The sequence below is a fragment of the Apteryx rowi genome, unplaced genomic scaffold, assembly GCF_003343035.1.
Source record: "Apteryx rowi isolate R43461 unplaced genomic scaffold, aptRow1 scaffold_62, whole genome shotgun sequence".
Lineage (NCBI taxonomy): Eukaryota > Metazoa > Chordata > Aves > Apterygiformes > Apterygidae > Apteryx > Apteryx rowi.
Genome location: NW_020450894.1, coordinates 3194491 through 3219098, shown reverse-complemented (window position 1 = coordinate 3219098; position 24608 = coordinate 3194491).

The following is a 24608-nucleotide window of genomic DNA, read 5'->3' as shown; positions in this document are numbered from 1 at the left end:
TGAGGATATTTCAGATTGATAAAACTAGATTATAGAGAGTTGACCCACACATCAAAGAGCTGAATAACCAATTGGAACAGTTAGTGGCAAAATGTGAATATTACTCTGAAGAAATGAGTTCACTGGAAGATTTCCTATTCAAAATATATTTCACACTAGGTATTAAACAAAGGACAAAATCTGATTCAGAGATGGCTTTTCTGTGAGAGCAAGGCAGTGAGAAAGAAATGAAATGAACTGGAAAAATTAGAAGTGATTGAACCAGCCCAGAGAAGAACAGTTCCATAAGTTTAAGCTTAGTCACTGCTTTAAATCCAATTTTAACATTAGTCTCCAAGTAGTTAAGCAATGTGCAAATGAAAGAACAGTTGGTATAGAGAGGAAGGTAATCATTATTTAATGAATATGTAGGTGAAGGAACCAACCAGAGTCAAAATATACCCTTAGCAAGCTATGGTATGATATTTAATAAGAATTCAAAGACAAATTTCATTTGTGATTGGTATCAGGGACATACAGTGATTGCACACCTATAGCTGTTCTAGCTAAAGCATTCTGTGAATTTCTTTTGGCAGAGTGCTTGAGTGTGCATTGCTTATTAGTCTGTGAGAAGTATAAAAAATGAGCTAGACTAATTTCTGGTGTAACTCCAGTGAAGTCAAGGAAGCTGGCCGAAGATAGAATAGGCTTATATGTCGAGTTTTCCCTTCTTAGGAAAAAAATATAATTTAAATGGTATACTCCTTTAATTTAAAGACATTGAGATTTTGATCTAAAAATCTCTTAGGCACTTTACTTCCTTTTCAGTCCCACTCAAGGCACCTGCTTGTAGATTTTTAAAACTCCTCTCACCCCTTACCTAACCCTGTAGGTATGTGCAGTCTGTCCATGCCTCAGCATTTGACACAGGTATATCCTGGTTGCCTGAAGTTCTGCACCTGGGTCAGCTACAGCCTGCAAGTCCTGATGCTACCAGATAGCCAGGCACTAAAAGTAAAAAAAAGTAGAGCAGCTTGTTGTTCTGTAGTGCATTCTTCATTTCTATTGCTGCTTCAGGAACTAACAGGCTTGATAAGTCTATAAGGGCAGTCACCATCTAAACATCTTTGTCAGTGCTCTTCCCTTGATCAATGCTCCCAGAACTGTGTCAGCAACTCTAAAGACATTCACCATACTCTTGAGAAAGTCATATAGCAGTAGGTCATGTTTTATTAGAAGTGCCTTTGTTTCTGCATCTCTGCCAATTGCTAATCAGATAGGTTAAACATGCTCCTTGGTAGTTTCTGTGTGGTTAATACAAACAAAACACTCTATTAATAGTGAAATATTATTGCATCAATAGTTTACGTTAGATCAGTTGTGCCATGCTCTTAATACTGCAGCACTGAGAAATCTTCCAAGCCATATTTATGGGGTGTCCATTAGCAAATGATCAGGATTCAAGGGTTTCAGAAGTGAATATTTTCATTATCAGTGAAGCACAAAGACAATAGGAAGGGCAATATGAATTGTTATTAGTTTATCACAGTACTCAGATGTGCACAACAAGAATAATTCCACTAGAACTGTTAAATCAAAGACCTAGAATAAAGATGCTAGCTACCTGATCTAAAGACAGAAAGCAAAGAGATTCAACAAGAGGAAAGTCAGAAATGAGAAAGCTGAAGAAGAAAATCAAAGTTACAACTTATGCAGATGGAATAAAAAAGGAAACAGAAGCAGCTTAAAAGCAGGAGACAAAATGATCGTGTGATAACGTAAAATGAAGCATGAAACAATTACGCAAAATACTCATGTAAATTGATGAAATCAGCCAGGCTTTGAATGAAGGAACTTAGATCCCAAATATGGGCAGAGTGTTGAAAGCTTCTTGCTCTCAGTAGATTCAGCTGACAGCAGATTCAAGATTATTCACTCTTTTAAAGGCTTTCTAGGATAAGGATAGACTCAAATACACTTTTCTGAATTAGGATTTGAATATGCATTATAAAATGAAAAAAAAAATTGAAACGTACCTCTGTATGAAACTCCCAAACATTTATAGGAAGAATGTCAAACTACAACCCTGAGCTGCAACTTTTACGCTAGTTCAAGCAGCTAAAGGACTGACATTTACATCTTCCTGGTGAAAAAGTAACCCTGACTGAAGGTTTTGTAGTAAAAGACTGGCCTGTGCATCAGGAAGAGTGTTGCCAGCAGATCGAGGGAGGTGATTCTCCCCCTCTACTCAGCCCTGCTGAGGCCACATCTGGAGTACTGCGTCCAGTTCTGGGCTCCCCAGCACAAGAGGGATGTGGCACTACTGGAGCAAGTCCAGCGAAGGGCTACAAAGATGATTAGGGGACTGGAACATCTCTCTCATGAGGAAAGGCTGAGAGAGCTGGGCCTGTTTAGCTTGGAGAAGAGAAGGCTGAGAGGGGATCTTATCAATGTGTACAAGTATCTGAAGGGAGGGTGTCGAGAGGATGGGACCAGACTCTTTTCAGTGGTGCCCAGCGACAGGACGCGAGGCAATGGGCACAAACTGAAACACAGACAATTCCATCTGAACATGAGGAAATACTTTTTCACTGTGAAGGTGACAGAGCACTGGAACAGGCTGCCCAGAGAGGTTGTGGAGTCTCCTTCTCTGGATACTTTCAAAACCTGCCTGGATGCAATCCTGTGCAATATGCTCTAGGTGACCCTGCTTGAGCAGGGGGGTTGGACTAGATGATCTCCAGAGGTCCCTTCCAACCTCAACCATTCTGTGATTCTGTGATTNCACAGACAATTCCATCTGAACATGAGGAAATACTTTTTCACTGTGAAGGTGACAGAGCACTGGAACAGGCTGCCCAGAGAGGTTGTGGAGTCTCCTTCTCTGGAGATATTCAAAACATGCCTGGACGCGATCCTGTGCAATGTGCTCTAGGTGACCCTGCTTGAGCAGGGGAGTTGGACTAGATGATCTCCAGAGGTCCCTTCCAACCTCAACCATTCTGTGATTCTGTGATTGTGTGATTCTGTAATTCGGAATTATTCAGTGGTTCCATGCAGGTAAGTTTCTTCCTATCAACTACTTATAAAGTGTCTTCATGATAGTGTGGCGGGTCGTATGCTTAAGAACAAAGAGTGAATCTGTATTGGATGTTGCAAAATTCCTGTTTTATGTACAGCCAGTTGGTACCAGACAGTGAGATGAAGCATCACTCTTGTAATTATGTTGAGCGTTAAGATGCACCTCTGACCATAGAGAGGAGAGAGGCACATTCACTTGAGGACTGAGACTGCTGTTGAACCAAACCACGCTTTGGTAACACCTGCCTCAGAGAAGGAGCTGTAGGTCATGAGGCTCCTCACTCCGGTCTCCAAAGTCAGATGGTGTGATCTGCCCCTGAGTGAACATTTCATGCTGCCAAGTGAGAAAAGTTGCCAAGAAAATTCCTGGAATCTCATAGATTCATAGACGTGAAGGAAAAGAGCGGAGAAGTAATGGCAGGGGAGGTGTTAGTCTTTTTTATCTTTCTTCCTCTGTATGAATGCTGCCTGCTAGCGGTGCATGGCTTCCAGCGCGTGCCAGGATGCCAGCCTCGTGGCTCCTGGCTGGATCAGGAACGCATCACTCCCATTGAAGTAGAGGAATGGGAATTCTGCAGAAAACAGTAAGAGGTGAAAAAGTGCTTTGCTCTATACCTAAAAGGATTAGCATGGGATCACATGAAGAGCTGGGCATTTATGTTGTTAAAGGGGAGGAGTCCACTCTGAGAATAATGGGGCAATTGTTACCTCAAAGTCCATCTCTCCCCCTTAATAATACAGGCTTGAGACRTAACTGGTACAAGAGATGATAATGTTTATTGATTTAGCAACAAGAAAGTAAAAAAATCAAAAAATCAATAACCTAATTAACTAAAGGGCACACCATTGTTATCAATTTACAATTACATCATTTTGTACATTATTACACACAATTATGAAGCTGATATTTATCATTCTTAAATCTTATTAATTACACACAGCTACTATTAAAATACAATTCTGTCACCCCTTGCTCCTCACTCCAATTAGTATTAGGATGCAATTCTATCCTTCTTTGCTCTACTCTCCCACACCAAGTCTTTTATACATAAACCTAATCAAGAGTCCAGCAGGTTGTCCAAGGGGATTCCCTCTGTCCTCCTGGTGGGCTTGGGTCTGCAGGTCAGTACCACTACTGTATGTAGTTATCTGCACTCCTGCCATCAGAAAGTCCACCCTCCCTTGTTCTCTGATTGATCTTACACCTTATTCTCCACTTTTTTTTCCATTTCTGCACACACCTTTTCACTGCCGTTCTTCCTCCCTTCCTCTGCCTGGTCTCCTCAGAATTAAACAATATGCCCATAGTTACCTTTTCCCCATTGGTCCCAATTCTGCTACATCTATACCCAGATTTGGTGTTTCTGATATTGTTAGCTAGGCAATCTCCACCTTATATGCTTAAAAGCTCCCCAAACTCCTTTTTAATTATTTGGGTTGTCTTGGTTATATGTTGTTTATCTTACACACTTTCTGAGACAAATCAGTGGATTTTTTAACCTTAACTGGTCTGCCTAATTCCAGCTAAGTCTAAAAACTTTCTTGTCTTACATGCAGACAGTCTGTGTACCACAGCAATGTCTTTTTCTCACTCTCTGTTTGTGAATACATAACATCCTGCTCTCTCTTAGCTGGTAATTACAAATCATTGGCCTTGACATGTTCTTTGGACAATCTCCGGGTTTCCTACAGGGAACTGTCTTGTTTAGGCTCCGGTACTCCAGTGGGACTTCTTGCTCACAGCAATAAAATAAAAGAAAAAATAACATGATCTCAGTTTGGTATGTAAATCATGTCTTTCATGCATGTTGTTTTGTTTACTTTCAAAATACATTATGGTTTTACTGCATTTGCTATATAGTTCCTCTCCTTTGCTCTAGTCATATTTTTAAAATTTGATTATACAAATACACTATGCTCCAGAATCTGCTTCTCACTCAGTCAGTGACATGAATCAGACCCTAACAGCTGACAACATCTTTCCGATACCTATGACATTCTCATTGAGACTTCTCCACTATTGACAGATGCCTGAAAAACAAGCACATGAGAGTGTGTGAACTTGTTCCGTGAGGATAGACTCAGCTTTAGTGCCCTTGGTTAAAATTAAATGAAAAACAATCCTTAAAAGAGCTAGCAATCCAAAGAACAACAGGAGGAATCTTGAAAAACTCAGTCATTTTGACAAAGAGAGTGGTGATCCTGTAAGCATGAATAGCAGCTCTTCTACTTAGTAGTAGTCCTTCTATCAGAGCAAGTCTAGATACCCCAGTACTACCCACACTCTCCTAAGTGGGGAGTAAATCATTTGATATGAAGACGGTGGCAGTGTGGGACTGTCTGGGTGGTATGAATGGATGGAGCTGAATACAAGGCTCTTGTAGGTCCCAGAGGTACAGTCCCTGATGTTATTTCTCCTGGAGTGTTGCAGCTTTATTTGTCTCTTTAACAAGTGCTAGTGCAGGCATGAATGCTGCTTTAAGTGCTGAAGAGAGCCATGAACCAGAGAGCAGCCCCCACTAGCTGTATCCATCCCTGTACAGCACTGGGAGAAAGAAGCTGTGCAGATAAAAAGGAACCATGTTTTCCACTATAACTTTTGAAGCCATGTTTAAGTATTTTGCGCCTCTGTGATCATGTAAAATATCAAGTTTAAGAATAGCTTTATCCTCTACTAATATCTGTTACTGACTTTACATTTTAAGAGACTGTAAACATTTAATTAACAGAAAAAGGAAACATCTTAGAGGAACCCTTACTCCAGATAAAAGAGCGCATGGCTCAGCTGGCATGGTTAATGGAATCATGTTTTGCCATTTCTGGTTGTATTACTGCAGTTGACAAGAATGGAGAGTAGAAGACATGAAGTATTGTTTTTTAAAGGAAGAGGCTTTCTTGTGTGGTTTGATGTTTAGTTTTTTTTTTTTTCTTTCTTCCTTAACATTTCCTTGACTATGTAAAACACAAATAATTTCTGAGCATAATCAGTATCCCATGTAGCTGATCTGCTGCGAAAACAGTACTTTCCTTCTTGGATCTATATTTTTTTTCCTTTCTCATTAATCATCAATGTGTCTCACTCTGGAGTATTACTCCATGTTCCTTTCTAACCGAGCATCATGTTGCTCTTAGGAGCTGATTCCTTCCTCTTTGTACTGACAAACACAGACGTGCTTCATTTAAAATATGAATCTCAAAGCACTTGATGCTTTGTCTCTTGAGAGCTTCTGAATGTTACTGAAGCCAAATATTGACCAGAGAGCTTCAAGGAAGTTCAAAAAAGGGAAAGGCTGTACCATGAATCCTCAGCACTTTTTCATTCATGTTTCTTATGAGGACTCCTAGAAAAGATAAGGGATTATCCAGGTCTGCTACCATTACCCAGAAACCTAAACTTTACTCTCTTTAACTTGCTTAGATCTGACTTTCAAAGACACTTGGGCAACTTCTGTGATTTGCAAAGGCTACTCAGGACAATGGGTACCTGAATTCAAAGAATTAGATGCCACAGAGACTATCAAACATATGTAAATATATTGGGTGTCTGTTCCCTGAAACCCCACATTATCTTTTTTTCGGTATCTTTCTTTCACAGAGTCTTCAAGTTGTAAAGCAGGGATAACAGCATTTCTTTACCTCAGAAGCATCATGGATATAACTTCCTTGCCTCTGTTCGTGACATCTCCACAACTCTGTGGTCATATGTAACGTTTTCAAGATATCACAAGGGTCTTTCTGGGGCCTAGCTCAGACTTTTAAATACATGACTTCTGTGATAGCCACAGCTAGTGAAAAATACAGCCTGTTGCCAAAGATGCCAGCCATTTTTGAAAGTTTTGTGCTTGCTTTGACAAACATGTGCCTTTTTCGCTAGTTTCCTTTGGGAAAGTGCAAACAAAAATGGAATGTTTACAGTATTTCATTTCTAACCCCAAACTACTTTCTCTCTGTGTTAGTCTATGACTATTTTATGACTAGCTAGTCTATGACATTTTGAATGATGCAATGATTCCTGAGAACATCAGACTGCAGCTTGAAAATGGAGGTAGTGCAGATAATTAAGTCAAATGCAGATGTTCCTAATTATGGGATCTAAAATGAGCTTACCAGCATATGAAACTGTAAACCCAATATCTTTGCACCATAATGTATATGACGTAATACAATGCATGCGCATAATGTTATATACATATATGTTTTCTCAGTCAGTTCAGTGTCAATGTTAGTAAGCTAGCTAATATAATACTCTATCTTCCTTACTCAGAGAGTTATTTAACAAATGCCATACAGAACTCCAACCCAGTGACAAAGACAGGACTATGGGTCAAAAATTGTAAAATGGGCACAACAGGATCATTATGTAAGGTATAGAATATATGGTTGATTACAAATATTCCAGTGTTAATAATATAAGCTGAGGAGGTGCTAAATTTTAATTCATTACCTAAATGGTTAATTATTCCAGCATGTATATGCAGAAGACTCAGAAGAAGCAAAATGTGCCTGAAGTACTGGGAAGAATACACTTATGGTTGCATTCTGTTTTTAAAGTCTGTTGAAGACAGTGCTCACCAGGAAGCTAGCTGAGCAATAGTCATAGCTGATCAGACTGCTGTTTGGCTCTCATTCACCCCATGCAAAGTCTTCTTTTCACTTGTAACAGATGAAGAATTTTGTTTAAAAGCTGCTTTGTGTTGCTGCAGTGTATCGTAGATGCTTAAGTCACCATGACTGTGAAAACACAAACATCTCTAACAAAGAGTTGGTAATGCATAAACTGCCATCCAGATCAAACTAACTAATCAGTGTGTGACAGAGCTATAAATAAGATGGGCTGCTTTTTTTTTTTTTCTTAATCCTCCAAGCAGATTTACATTTTAAATAAGGCAGTACAAAATAATAATAAAAAAAAAACATGGAATTTGAAGCAAGTCAATTTACTTTCTGATGTCTCAGACCAAATTCAGCTCATATCAAACTTCATGAAGGAAAATCTTTCTTTCCTGTATTTGTGGTATAATGTCTTCTTTACAAGAGCTCAGCTTGATTTTCCCAACTGTTCCTTGGTAGAAATAAAACATAGTAACTGTATGGTAGAAGGAGTTCTCCTCACATGACTTCCAGTCTTGGCCTGTTTCTGAATGAGGATAAAACCTGGAGAAGAGCAGTCTATGACAGAAGTGTGTGCTTGCTCCTTCTTTGCGATGGGTGGAGTTAGATGCCAAATTATGGTAGCAACTATAAGAAAACCGATCCCATGTGAGACTGGTTTTGTAATACATAATCTAATTCAAAACCACCTGAAATTATTAGAAAGCTTCCTACTGCCTTTAGAAGTCTTTGGCTTAGTCTATGGTGTGGGACACTTATACCAAATTTCACTCAGGATGTAGGCTGACCAGATTTCTTCTGTGGAGGTTGTTGAGAAACATGGCGAGGTGAGAACTGTATGAGTTTAAAGCTGATACTGCAACAGTGCGTCCTCATTTAATTCTTCAGCCATAACAGGGAACAGATAAGCACAGTAACAACAAAATTGTGTTTTCAGCTAGGAAACAAATTTACATGTCTCAGTCAGTCAGAAATCCTGTTAAATTTCAGGGATTGCTTCTCCTTTTTTTCCTGTCCCCCAGCTCAGGAGTGAAAACCGGAGATAACAGAGCTGTTTAACACATTTAATTCCTTCAGCTTTGGCTTAGTGGGTTAATGAAAGCAGTGAGTGTTCTGTTTTAATAACCCTTTCCCCTTATTTAATACTCAAGACATAAAAATAAAGTATAACAACATAATTTAAATTAATATAACATAATGATAATATAGCACTAAAATAATTAACAATAACAATAATAATAGTATAGCCCTCCTGGGAGAATTCTAATCTGATCCAATGGAAAATATTCTTTTAAGTTCACTGACTTCCAGGTAAGACTCCAAAAATAAATACGGCCAAAGAGGAAAAAGATACATTAGAGTGTTTGGGTTAACATCCCTCATAGAAAATCACATTTGGTGGGAGAAAATCATAGTCATTACTATTTAAATGGGAAGCAGAAGCTAAACTATGAGTCAAGGGTAAAAGAGTTTTCTTTTTTGTCCATTGCAATAACAGGGAAATTGAGCGTAAATCTGGGAAACCTTGGAAATATTATGTAGTGTCTGAGTGCAGTTGCTGTGACAAGATAATCTCAATTGGGAAGCCAGATCTTTTCGCTATTTAAACCCTGCCACTGCCTGCTTGGAGTGGCCAACCTCTAGGCAGCAGACAGCAAGAGCAAAAGACAGGTCTGACACTGTGTGAGGGTGCCTGTCCCTGCTTGTGAACTGCAGGTGGTCACTGCAGTCAGATTGAAACCGGCCTCCCAGGGCCGTGCTGCCTGGTGTCAGGATGACGGGGACACCAGCCACGGGGCAGAACCGATGTCAGACACCACGGAGGTCTCACCCCACGGTGAGGGAAGGTCTCAAAGCAGGGCTGAACTGCAATGTAGTAGAAATACTTGAACTTAGCTTTCTGCCCACGAGTGCATTTCGCTTTCTGCCTGTGGCTGAGCAGCATTTTCTTTACAGAAATCTTTGCTTTACAGGCATTTTCTGTGTGAATTTAAGGAAAAAAAAACCTCAACCATTTGGGATGCTCACTGTGAACGGAAACCACAAAAACAAGCAAACAAACAATCGAAACTCAAAAGAGGTGTACATACAATGAGAACGAATCCATCGGAAAATAAGATGCTCTGTACTTACACATTTAAAAGCATTTGTCTATATCTAGTCAGTCTCCCATGTCTGCTTGTGCAATGAGTAGGCAACAGCCTACAGATTATTCCAGACTTTCCTTCCTTGTATCCATCCCACCCCTAAAAATGACAGCTGAACCGGACCACTGCTAACCTTGTAACACACTGTATAAATTATCCAGTTTGAAAGAAAACCTACAGCAACAGGCCAGCACACTGAAGAGAATGGGGCCAAACAACTCAGGGTCCCACAGTGGTGACAACAGTTTCTAGTAGTGGTTGCTGCAAAGTTGAAAATAAAGCAGGTCCAATGAGAACTCCAACTGTTTTGTAATAATTATGTTATCTTTTTCTTTTCAGTTATTTAATGAAAAACTAGACAATTCAGACATCTTTTTTTTTCTTAACCACACTTCTCATTCCTAATTGTACTCTCTGGAGCTGGTTATTAATTTGAGGAAGATACAATTATCTGACAATGCAGGGGTCCTTCAATTGCTTTAAAACTCAATTTTATTAGAAAACAATAAAGTTAAACTGATGGTCCTGAGGAAAAAGAACAAGCAGAGATAATTATTGCCAGCAGTGCTATGCCTTTACCATTTGAATAGCATGGATTAACTGAGAGAGAAGAGATGGAGTTACATTGAAATAATGACAGGACAGACCTGGAGTCAGAGACTTTAATTGAACAACAACAGCGATGGCAAAGCGGCTAAGCTGTCTCATTGTGGTAACACAGTAATGAAGCATCAGGATAGTCTTTCTGTCCAGCAGACCGTGGATTTAAATCTCGATAAGAGTGGATAGAATCACCCATCACAAATATGTGAATTGCACCATTTCTGTGCTCATTGAGATGTAGGACTGCTTGGAGCAAGTTTTCATGTTGAACAAGCAGTTGCTTTAAATAGGTCAGCTTTTCTTTGCTGTTTAGAAGGGTGCTGTGTCATCTATATATTTGCTTTCAATCCATCAAAAGTCAGTATTTAGTTCTGACTTTGTGGTGCTGTGTTATTGTGAAAGCAGAGAACCTGCCTGCAGTAGAGAATAAAACTGAAGCTTATCAAAGAACAGTGGAGGATACTCAGCCACGCATGGGAAGCCATCTTTGAAAAACAAACATTGGTATTGTTAAATTAACAGCATCTTCCACACACATGGCACACATGCTCATGTAATGTTTTTCATTCAGTCAAAAAGAAAGTCAATGTTTCTGAAATTTAGTTTCTTCTTTGACTAGTATTATTCCTTTAGTGACTCATTCATAGCAGCTCCTTACCAGTGTATCCCAGAGGCCTTTTTGAGGTTAGATGATAGAGAAAACAGGAATAATCAAACCAGTGCTGGCCTCCTCCTTCAATAACCAGCTATCACTTGGTATGCATCCAGGCTCAATCCTCAGACCTGTTAAAAATACACAACTATCTTCAAACTTATTGTCTCATTGTAGTTGTGCATATCTGGAGTCAGAATTCAGCCCCTTGAATCCAGTAAATTCCTTTGAAAATGTTTTCCCCTTCTAAACGTACTGGGTTACATGAAATTCCACACACTTGCTGGAAACCTTCTGCCTCTTTGGTCCCCATCTTGGAGGGATCTCCAGTCTGCCCTGATCAGGCTAGACTGTACTCATAGACACAAGCCTGCTTCTCATTCCAGGAGCCTTCACAAGCATAAAGGCAGACAATATCTTTATTCTCCTTCTATTCTTCAGTGTAGTAATCAACACTGTCTTACAGCAGCAGCTGTAAACAACACCCAGCAGAAAAACATGCCTTTCTGGATGCCTCAATACCCTTGCCAAAAAGAGGCAAGTCTTTTTTACTCCCTCAGTCTGCTTAACCCTTTAAGTCCAGAAAGGGACAGAGAAATGAGCAGAACCCATCCCTCATTTCCAGATCCTGTGTCCAAAAAACTCACTCAGGGCTTGACCAACCTCATTCTTTTGTGTGGATAAATAGTTCAAACCAGTAGCCATTTGTTACTATTTTTTACTTATAGTACTACAAAAAAGTAATTAAAAAGTACCAATGATGTGATTTAAAAGCATATTTCTAGGCATAGCATAGAAGCATATCAGGAGCTACGTTTCTTCTCATATTCATAACCTTGGCCAAAGACTAATATGAGCAATAGTCACTTTACCCAAAACACCCATGAGAACGGACAAGATTTGCTGCTTGCTCTGGAAGTCAACAGTTCTGGTTATTTTCAGATCACTTTGGCAAGGATTCCAAAATAGACGGGCCCTCACAGTGAATAGGTTTTACAAAATAAAGTTCACCCAGGTGCAAGGTGAAATTTAACTTCTGCTTTTTAATTGTCATAGTCAAATAATTGTTATGCTCTTGGGCTTTCTCCTTGTAACTGTATGAACATACAATACTAGCTAACTGTTAGCAACTTCTGAATTATCAAATGCCTAATAAGTGCTTGATTTTTACAGGGGATATGTGCACACTGTCCTCACATAGATTTGTGGGTGCTCATCACCTTTGGAAATTGAAACAGGAGTTTCAAAGGATCAAACTTGCCATGTCTAACAGAGAGTATTACCCAAACAAATACCTCTCATTCAGATATTACACCTCAACCACAACACTGAAACCCTCATAAATCAAGGGAATAGTCACATCTAAAAGTGAACCTTACATGTTGTGCAAAAGTAAATATAGCTGAGGCACTGAAATACTTTGAGGTTATGTATTCATTTTTTGTAACTCTCTGATTTTGCAGATAATTCTAGCAAAATAATATAATCCAGTCTGAAGTGAAACATATATTACATTTCTTTACTTTATCATTATTCAAGAAATGTAATTTAAAAATACCTTAAATATTGATTTATGCAGCTCTGGTACCAAAACACCTGAAGGTAGCGGACATTGTTTTAATTTACACACAGGTCCATTTTCCTGACTCTGGCAATGCCAGGTGGGCATGAATTGCACTTACGTACTCTTTAAAGCCCACCTGATGTACCAGAGCTCTGCAAAGGGGAGACAGAAGAGACCTCAGGGGGACAAGAAAGTTAGTCTTTATGGCAAGAAAGTCCCTTTGAATACCTGAGAGAAAATGGGCTCAGATCTTGGATGATTTAGCAGGATCTGATTGTAGCAGCTTTGTCCATTTGCTGTTATGTTAGCCATTTTGACCTTCCCAGTGAAGCAGAGTTTGTTTACACATTTTCCAAATGACATGAATGATATGAAAGAGGTTATGCTCCAGTAAACCCTCTAATCTGGTGGGGTAACAAGCTATGAGGGAAGGAAAGAAACCTTTTTCTGCAGCTCTGTGAAGCGGTTAAGAGCTTTCAAATACCAGAGGGTAGAGGTGGGTTAGTAGGCAGGGCTGAGAGAAGGTGATGAAAGGTGCAAAATGATTGCAGTTTATCATGGGGTTCTAACATTGATGGTATTAATAATATCACCACAATACGCCCACCAGCTGAAATGCAGCTGAAGCTGGCAGAGAGCAACAGTAGCAGGTATCATGTATCATCCTCAGGTAGTGTGGAAAGGCAGGAATTTTGTTTAGGGCAACAGGGCAAGCCTTATTGCAGAAATGTTCCGAGATGTTTATCATATAGAGGAAATGGATCTTGGTTGTTACAGGCTCATCTGAACATATCTAAAAACTACATATGTATTCAGCTATCTGATTTGGGAAGAAAAAAGGCTAAGATAAGCCTGCTGACATGAGCCTGGTTTGGCTCATTCTGCATTCATTTTTCCTCTTGTTCATCAGACCAATTTCTACCTTCGCAAAAGAAGTCCTAGCAATAGGTACTACTTTATAATCTGTGCCAACCTGCAATTGTGCAACTTCAATACTTTTCTTTTTAGCTGATGAATTTTAGGAATGTTCGAGAATGGGCTTTGAAAACTGGTTAGGCTGGTGATCCACAGGTTGGTCTGATGCCCAGTGCAGTCAGTGGAAGTGGAATAAGACTTGGAGTCTCAAATGGCTTGGAATGTACCTTTGATATATAGGCACTGCACGCTTTGCGAGACACTAGAGCATCTTGGGCTGTTTTATGTTTGTGTGCATTTTGCTTGTTCTTCCATATAAGATCAAACTTGCACATGCCATCATGCTATATCCAAACTTTTCTAATTCCTGAAAAGAATGTATTATTACCTCATTTGCTATATGCAGACCACAGTAGAAGTACTGTCATTTTTGCTATTAAGCTATTCCCCCCCCTCCGATATTTATGTCATTTTGTGGTAATGTCCAAGATAATAAAGCAAACATCTGAAAGTTTTCCTACCTTTTCCTCTTGGCCAGAGATCAAGTGATTAAGACATAACAGTTTTTGTAGCCATATTGTTGATTATAATCAGATTGTGAAAAGTTCCACTGAAGTACTGTAGCTTATTTTATATGAATATTTTATCTTTTACGCCTAAGCGAGCCTCTGGTCAACAGTATGTTGGTTACAGAGGGGACAAAAGCCAGTGATGGAGTTTAAGATTTCTGGAAAGTTTAACCAAGACTGCAGTAAAAGTAAGCTAAAGCAGAAAGCACAAGTAGAGAAGGAAAGCAGTTCCTCACTATCCTTCCTAAAAAGCTAGCAACAAGTCCTGCCAGTCAGGAAAGGAGTTTCTTCTAATGATGACAGAGAGTTAGATTTTATAAGAAGGCCAGCTAGAGAAGTTTCTTCATAGAGCAGTGAGTACATTTGAAGATAATATCTAATTCTTTTTATGACTCATGGGATCATGAGAACAGATAGTTTTGCTGCACTAGAAATCTGTTTTCACTGGTTATCCATTTATTATACAATCAAGAGCAGTGTTTTTTCTACTTCATTCAAGATGCAAACAAAATCATATATTTTTAATAATTAAGAATATATTCTTTGAAGATTTAACATTGGTTCCTAAGAATGTTTTTGAGTAATTTTATAGCTGAAGCAGCTTATCCTGGTACATACTGAGAGTGAAAAAAATGCAAAATTAACTGTATGAAAATAAAAAGCAAATGTTTCTGCCAATTGGACTAGAAAGCTTTAAAAATTGAAAACATTAATAACATTCAGCTGTGCTCTACATGGCACTCACCTTAGGGAAGTTAATAATACATTCAGTGTAGGTGGTGTGTTGGAAATGACTTGCAAAGTTGCAGAATAATATATTACATCCTTTACCATAGCTCTTTTTAAAAATAAAGGTATAATATTTTTAATGCATTCATTCCCATGTCACTTCGAAATTTATACAAGCATTGTTTCTTTTTAAAACTATCATTTTGCATGTATTCACATTAACCAGTGTGTTACAATTTTGTAATAAAGAAATAAAACATATCAAAAGTTGGGCTTGCGCAGCATAAAGTGACCACATAAAGTAGCTAATATAGTTAAGAGACAGATGTGATAGAAAATTATAAAAGGAAATGGAGAGTATAAACATACTCCTTCACTGATATTTGCTGATAGAGAGGTCTTTTCACGGACATCTCCTGAAAAGTTGTCTCTTTGTTGCTGTTGTGTATGCATTTCCATCAGAAACCTGTTTTTTCTCCCTATTCTCCTCCATGCCTCCTGTAAAAAATAGAATTACGTGCTAAAATGACAGAAGTAGGAGCCCAAACATGTTTATCTGGAGAATAGGTCATTGCCAGAAGCAGTACAATTTTTTTCAGTCCATGTCTTTGCACTCCAGACAGATTTACTGGAAGTGCAGAAGCCAGAGGCAAAGCCTATCAAGAAGTGAAGTGTTTTCTGTTGGTTTCAGTAGGCTTCATTAAGCCCTAAGAAAATAAATGCTGCAGGCTCTGCAGCATTTTTTGATTTGCTTTGGAAACTGCACCCAGCGGTGACATGGACACATCCGCCTGTCGCTTGGAAACTGGTCTGAAAGAGCAACCTTATTGATTTGCATCACACATAGCAGTACAGACATACATCAGAGATATTGCAGGTTCAGTTCCTGACCACCACAGTAAAGCAAATATCGCAATAAAGCAAGTCACACAGTTTTTTTGGTTTTCCAGTGCATATAAGAGTTACATTTACACTATACTGTAGTCTATTAAGCATACAATAGCATTATGTCTGAAGAAACAATGTACAAAATGTGACACAGAGACACAAAGCAAACGCATGCTGTTGGAAAAATGGTGCCAATAGACTTGCTCGACTCCAGGTCGCCACAAACCTTCAATTTGTAAAAAAACACAATACCTGCAACGTGCAATAAAGAGAAGCACAATAAAACAAAGTATGCCTGTACATACCTATGCCAGCTACTGAAAGCTTTTGGACTCTTTTTCAAGAGTTAATAGGAAATACAGGTGCCAAACATATGGCAGAGCCACAGCAACATCAGGGCTCTGTTTTTAACTTAGAACATCTTCCACAACGCTCAGGTCTTTTATACCGCTCAGTCATGGACCTGCACAGCATTATGCTAGATCCTGTAGAAATCTCTCAGGTTTGAACTGCAGAAGCATCTCAGAAGTGCAGAAGCTGAAGTGTATCCACATGCTTCCTTTATTCCTAATTAAAGTAATCTCTGACCACTGATCAGCAACAATGACAAACCTATAGGGATCCTTGCAGAATTTTCCTTATTCTGGATCCTCACTCCAGAGAATGTGTTTCCTTTGCTCCTCCTCATGTGGGCTGCAATATTCAGTCCACGCTAAGAATAAAAGAGAAAAGGGACCCCAAACAGAAGGCAGTTTGAAAGTGAGGACCATAAAGGACAACAGTTGATTCACCTTGCAAAATATATGTAAATTTACCTCACCTGTCTGGCCTCCTTTCTCCAAAAAAAAAACCCTGTTACTTAATTGTTCCTAGGCTTTCTTTTTTTTTCCTGAACAAAAGGCCAATGAAAGGAAAGAAAATATATTTCTCTTCTTTTTCCCCTCAGGATAAATGTATATGATCCATGAAATTTGAAACATTTTACGGAAACATTTCAAAAGACGAACCATTTTGTAATAAGCTTTTAGCATCAGCTGAAAGTGGGGCTTACTCAGAGAGACGATTGGAAGTCCCTAGATATATCTTATTAATTAACAGGAGAACATCATTGCTGGCATCCCTGAATAATTTACGCATTCTATTTTAACTATTTTGATCCTAACATTTTTGTAGATGTTCATTTTTTGTGAATGATTGCAGGAGGAATTTTGATACTTTAATAGTGATATCGATCACTTTTATAGCATTCAGCTGTGATTCTTAGCACCAACTCATAAAACTGGTGGAACAGAATGATGAATAAGGACTTGCAGATTCAAAGAACTGTAGTGATATTAACTAATTGCTATGATATCATGGTGGATCAATGAGCCAAAATGTTATTATGCTGATGGGAGTACTAATGTAGAGTGACTTTCCATATCTTTATCAGTGAGACAGTGGTAAAGCCTGGATTAGAAAATCAGAGCTCATGACTTCCAACTTTGTCCTCATTCTCTTCTACACCATGCTGCCTCTGCTTGACAGGCACTGATATTCAATAGTAATGACTCAGAACTACTGAGTTCATGCAGTACTTGGAGGGTATTCACCATCCCTGAATCATCCATGGACTGTGAGGCGTACTTAAGCTCTAAGCCTTAGATGCCAACAGCCATGCCCAAGCTGGAGAAGAGACCAGAAGCAATTGACAGCAGATTTTGTTAATGCCCCCATACACGCACACACACTCACATGCACACATTTACACACATGCATTGCTGTGGTGGTTTGTGGAAAAACTGTTCAAATCTAGAGTGGACAGACTATAGCTACAGCGAGACGTTTTGCTTGCCCATCCTGCACTCAAACCTGTCTTTCTTCACAGACCTCAGGGGACACTTGGCAGATGCTGATGCTGCCACCAACCACCTGAACCTACCACTCCAGGCAGCAGTATGTTGTGCCCAGCTAGTATGCCTATATCTTAGAGGGTGCCCCTCTCCCCTAGCCATCTCACCTCATTTTTGCTACAGAGGGAGGAGATGAGCACTGCACTGCGGCAGCCGAAGCTGGAAGGATGGGCATCAAGAGGGGAGGCAGCAACTTGCCTCCTCATGGAGGTGTAGAAAACTTTCCCTCAGGTGTCACTGCCCACAGGGTGTGTGAAGGACTGACAGGGTGATGCCGGGCTTGGCTATCAAACTGCCACGGGCTCTTTCTGCTGGAGTGTAGGTCATGGTCTTAAAGACTAAAGCCTCATGTAAGGTCCTTAGACGGTCCATGTCTAGATGCTCTTTGCAAAACTGCTCAGAACATTGTTCTTTTTACCAGAAGAGATAGTGCAGATCACACTGAACAAGGAGAAATCAGGGCACTAATTGCAAGTGACGGTTTGGCTTTGAAATACAACTAGCTGCAGAAAAGACTAATATATAAATTTAAGGCCTGATCCATTGTCTACTTAGGTGACTAGAAACCTTTCCACTGGGTTTAGCAGACATTAAATCAGACCCTGTGGGACCAGGTTATATGGATAAATCTTCATTGCTCTGGGCTGTGACAGCTCATGATTCCACAATCTTTCTTTGAAGGAAATTCAATAACTCAGGGTTTTGTAGCTCTAATGCTAAAAGAGGGTGTGAGTGGCTGGTCTAATTAGACACTAAACAATGCTATTTCTGATGTGAGATGACAGATATGAAGTCAGGCCACAAAGGAACTGACATTTGTAAAGCTGTTATTTATACCCTTCTTCTGAGGGCAGATACTTCTGTCCTATGTGAGTCTACTTGAATGGGAATCCAGATTAAATGTAATCATTAATCATTAGTAATGCTGGTTATTGCAACTTATGCTGGTTGTTGCAACTAAATATGTGTTTATATATATATATATATATATATATATATATGTACATAGGATAGATCATTTTAGGAGTTGGAGATCATTGTGACAAGAATGTTTGGAAGACTGACAAACCACAACAGTTTTAAACTTTAAAACTGAACTTTACTAAATTCATTTATTAACAGCACACTTCATGCTAATTCTTAATTCTTGCACATTATTAATCACCATTACATATAACAACTGTTAGTTTTTTAAACACATTTTGTATTAGCTCTGAGTATATGTGAAAATGATGCCGTATAGTTGCCAAGGTCAAGGTGATCAGGCTTAAGAGCTCTTTGATGAGAGAGGTCAGAAACGAGGTGGGTTTGTCTTCTTTCTTCTCTGATTTTTCTTGATGCTTTCACGATATTTGCCCACCCTCATCTGTTTCCAAGGTTTACCTTGTTTTTGTTTTTGCCATTTATCTTTCTTCTGTATTTGACCGGATGTCTTGCATGTTTGTGGGTCCTTATGCTTTTACCTTATCTTGCAACTTTTTACCACTTGGGTGTCTTCTACATAGAAAACTACCCAGACATATCTTTCTTTGCCCCTTTGATGGTAAAATGTTTATACTTTTGTCTGGCTATGCCACATAATCACAGAATCACAGAATGGTTGAGGTTGGAAGGGACCTCTGGAGATCATCTAGTCCAACCCCCCTGCTCAAGCAGGGTCACCTAGAGCATATTGCACAGGATTGCATCCAGGCAGGTTTTGAAAGTATCCAGAGAAGGAGACTCCACAACCTCTCTGGGCAGCCTGTTCCAGTGCTCTGTCACCCTCACAGTGAAAAAGTATTTCCTCATGTTCAGACGGAATTGTCTGTGTTTCAGTTTGTGCCCGTTGCCTTGTGTCCTGTCGCTGGGCACCACTGAAAAGAGTCTGGCTCCATCCTCTTGACACCCTCCCTTCAGATACTTGAACACGTTGATAAGATCCCCTCTCAGCCTTCTCTTCTCCAGGCTGAACAGGCCCAGCTCTCTCAGCCTTTCCTCATGAGAGAGATGTTCCAGTCCCCTAATCATCTTTGTAGCCCTTCGCTGGACTTGCTCCAGTAGTGCCACATCCCTCTTGTGCTGGGGAGCCCAGAACTGGACGCAGTACTCCAGATGTGGCCTCAGCAGGGCTGAGTAGAGGGGGAGAATCACCTCCCTCGACCTGCTGGCAACACTCTTCCTGATGCAGCCCAGGATCCCATTGGCCTTCTTGGCCACAAGGGCACATTGCTGCCTCATACTTAACTTGGTGTCCACCAGCACTCCCAGGTCCTTCTCGGCAGAGCTGCTTTCCAGCAGGTCAACCCCCAACCTGTACTGGTGCATGGGGTTATTCCTCCCTTGGTGCAGGACCCTGCACTTGCCTTTGTTGAACTTCATGAGGTTCCTCTCTGCCCACCTCTCCAGCCTGTCCAGGTCTCTCTGAATGGCAGCACAGCCCTCTGGGGTATTGGCCACTCCTCCCAGTTTTGTATCATCAGCAAATGTTACAGTCTTACAAAGTACTTATATACTGTAGTTAGTTACACTATTTCAATAAAATTGTCTTTGGGTTCAAGGCAAATTAATATTAATTATATCCCAATTAATACATTTATAACGTATAGGTGTCACAGGTCTCTGCTTTGGCTACAGCTGATAAGTAATTTACACAAGGTAGCACTGAGATGCCTTTAGGGTGAAATGAGGACCATTAAGATCAGGTAGGTGAATTTCCCAGCTTGCTCCTGCTCTGGTAAAAGTCATTTTTTTAAACACATTCTGAATTTTTCCCAGACTTGATTTTCTCTAAAAAGCTTGTTTAACTAGAGCTTCCCTTTTAAAATGGATTTTAACTTAATTATATTAATAAAATTGTTAAACAAGACTACTTATATATCATATTTTAATGGGCATGTGTGTATATATGTATAGGACTAACTATATATGTATTTAATTGTATCAAAATAACAAGTGGGTGAGGCTATTAGAGAAGTATTTTTAGTTTTTAACTCTTAAATATGAAAGATATATAATATATAGGTTTTTTTGAAAATTGCTGCTACACAGCAGTGGTTTATTCTGTGTGGCAGCTCTTGGCCAAGGAGCGAAGAGGCATGCAGTCCCATGCCAGGCAGAGTGCATGCCTAGCCCAGCTGCTGGCTGTATGTGTGTAGGTCCAGAGACACGGAAACTCAGGAATGAAGGTGCTGGGTCTAGGGAGCCTGGATTGTTGTAAGGGAACATAAGGGACATGAGAAGGAACTGAGAGGACTCAGGAAGAAAGGTACAGTATGTGGAGAATGGTTGGGGGTGTGTGGTGGTAGAAATTGAGGACAAAACACAACAGGAAATCAGGTTTCATTATTCCACTTTCTGTGAAAGAACTTCATTTTTGAGTTGTTGGTGGTGGTTTTTGTGGCTGTTGTGGTAGTGATCCAGTGTTTATTGTACTGTAACACAGTACATGCCTGTAGCACATCTAGAAAATCCATCAAGACAATCTCAATGCAGATATGCAGAATTCAGTACCTCAAAACAAACTTAAATGCTAACTTAAGTCACAAGAGTGGAATAGGACCTCCTGCTTTAAAACAGGGGAATAACACCCAGCACTGGTAGTGAAGTAAAATGCAATGAGAGGCTTGTTCAATGGCTTATGGAGGTATACCTCATTCTGGCTTGTAAGCTCTTCTCAGCTGAAGCTCTTTTTTAAGAGCATAGGACTGATACACGTGGGAGGAGCACAGCTACAGCCGGTTAGTGAGCTGGACTGAGCCCTAGAAACCCTACAGAGAAAAATTTGTATGTAAAACGTGCAGTCCTGTGCTGCACAATAAAGATTTTGATAGTGTGAGGTTTTAAACTAATAGAAAATTGGTTAGGGAGGTCATCTAGTCAATCCCTCAGCTCACATTGAAGCTAGTTACATCATTAATAAGTAAGACAAGTATGCATGAATAATACAGTTCACAGCATCTTTATGCCACTCTCATGTATTTTCTATGTGAGTCTCATATTTTTGCATCTGAAACAACAGTAGTGTTTGGGGAACTGCAGAGTCAAGTGCTATAGATTCTGTTAAAAAGCTGGGAAGCATTTCTCTCTGCTGACATAAACATTTCCTTTATTGTAGTTATCAAATTTGGCACAAAACAAAACATGCCCATCCTGCACGAACAAATGCAGTACACAAAAGCACATGTAAAGAGTGTTATCAAATTTGCAAATCTAAGCAGTCAAAATATAAGTAATTCAGGTTGTTTAAAACAAACCAAAGGCCTTTTCTTGGCCTGCTTGTCCCTGCGTATTATACTATAATCTTCACTGCCGGGTAACAAACAACTTTTCTCTACATGGTGCTTGACCCATTAGTACACAGAACAACATTTTGTTCCATTCAGTAGTTCAGTTTTGGCTAAGCAAGGGTTATAATACGAAGCGTTAAGCAACTTTTACAGTAATGAGCACTGCCAGCCCAGCTTATAGGAAGAGGTGGCAGTCTGAACAACCTTGGAAGTTGACATTATAGTCAGTAAGTGGACTGCAGGGTATGCAGGTTAAGATGTGTGATAGGTGCCTTGTGACAGCAAGCTTCCTAATTCTCCACTATCGCTATCATCACTCCATATGGCTATCGTTCCTTTAATTGCCGTGGCAATCACAATCAAACTTTGGATGCATGAAAAAGGACAGATTACAGGTGCTGTAGCATAAAGGACACTCTCACACTGTTCTTCTCCTGGACACTTTCTCACCTCTTTCCAAATGTATGATTTGTTTTAAAGGCTTGGTGCATCTCTTTACTTGTTCTATCAGGGAGTGGAAATGAAGGCTTAATACCTACCATCCCTCCCAGGGTTCTTGTACCTGACAAAATAAGGCTCTGCTGCTTTTCTTATTCTTTTTCTTTTGCCTTTCAGATAACTTCACTCTTTGTTGTAGATAGGTTGACCACAGCAAACAGGATGACATTGCTCTGTACTCCTTAATATCCTGTAGTGATACTCATGACCAAGATGTTACACTGTTAGCTGCTAGTGTATGCTGAGCATACACAAGGGATATAACCTCAGTGACTTGCATATTCTAACGGAAGATCAAGCAAAAAAGGAGAAGAAAAAAAAAAAGATACATAGAAAAGATAAAAAATTACTAACAAAATTGAGCATCATGCAATTGATAGTTATGTCCTTTACTGTGAAATTGTGTGTCACTTCCTACTCTCATGGTCCATCAAATAACACTACTCTAATAATCTGTCAGATCTAATCAGAAGGGCCCAGCCAGCCTATCAAAATGTTTTGTGCAGCTGGGAGCTTCACGTCAGGACCAATCACGCACTGCTGTCTCTGTCACTTTATTATATATTTTAAGTACAAGAAAATAAGCTCCATGACAAATGGGTTATTTTCAAGGTGGTTTTTTTTCTTTTTCTTTTTTTTTTTAATGTAATCATTTGTGATTGGTAGCATAAAGTTCTGCTTTTCTTCGATAGCCTGAGCAGCTTTAGTGAGGGTGAAAAAATGAGAATGAAAGGAACAACAAGACTGTGGCACTGCTTCATAAAAAGTAGTTTTTTCCCAGGGTGACAAAACTCATTTGCACAGATCTCTTTGCCTAAATTGTTTAAAACATCACTACTCAGTATGTATAAATCAAAAAGTGAAGAGGCTGTATTGCAGGACACAGCCATTATCCTGCTGTAGATCTGCCAGGCTCACAGAGGAGTTAGTAAAAACAGTGGGTGTGCTCAATGGCATTCAGAAGTGAGATTGAAAGGAGCAGTTTGGCCTCCTAGTCAAGAATATTTATTTATATTTAATAGTACCCTAAAGTTTAGTCACCAACATGAAATCATTTGGTGGTCTCAGGCTGCAGTCTTGTAACCAAAGTGCTATATAATTCTACATAATATTCATTGTACTAAGAAAAAGTGCTAATGATGCTCTTAAATTATAAAAAACAAATATTAAATATGTACACACTATTATACAAAAGTGTTTCTAATTTTTTTTAAGGGGAAATTATCATTATACTGCCCATTTTAAATTTATCATCCAAAATTTATACATTGATTTATACTAGGGTAAATTGGATATGATGGCCATTTTTATGAAAACAAGTGTAAGCGTGAAACCCATTGTTTTTGCCAGGATGATAATATTTTCCCCTCAGTGAATAAGCATGTTAGGGACAGGATGCATGTAGGATTTCTACGGGAGAATACTGGTTATTTCATTTTTTTGTTGCAAGCACTGCCTCACCAGTAATCCTCCATTGTTTTGGAACCTCCGGGTTATGAAAGAATCTAGCCAAAATTCAAACTCAGTTCAGCTTTCTCTGAACATCCTAGCTTTTGGAAGGACTGGAAATATTAGAATATTAGAAACTGCACTGATAAACTGTCAAAAAAGTGTTACTTGACATAATGATTGGATAAAATAATACACAAAACTGGGACAAGGCAGAGTATAAGTAGCAGAACAGTGCACTTCATACTGTTCTTGCAGGCAGGCTTACCCTAGCTGTCCACAAGAAGAGTTTCAATAATATCACAAGCTACATCATTGCTGTTCTTTCTTATTTTTGCTTCCATTTTAGAAGGTTGTCTCCTGAAGTTCCTCCAAGAAATATACTTTTTGTCTGAACCATCTCTCTCTTACAGCCTTCAGTCATAATATGAAGATTTGGCCTAAAAACTGCTAACAGAAAAGCAGATCTATTGGCCAGAGAAGATGGCATAATTTGTAAAAAATAATGAAATTAATTCCTTTCGGCCTTCCCCTCCATCCATAGATTGCAAAATTCTCAAATACATAATTATTTTTATTTTTTCACAGATTTTGGTAAACTATTTCTGGTGAGAAGTTCTTTTAGGAATAGTTCACTTTAAATACCTGAGCAGAAAATCAAAAAAACCCCAATGCCCCTCTGTATTAGCTATTTAGCTACAGAAATCTCATGGCATTATTCATGTTACTGATCTTCAAATTCTTCCTTTCCAAAGACATTCCA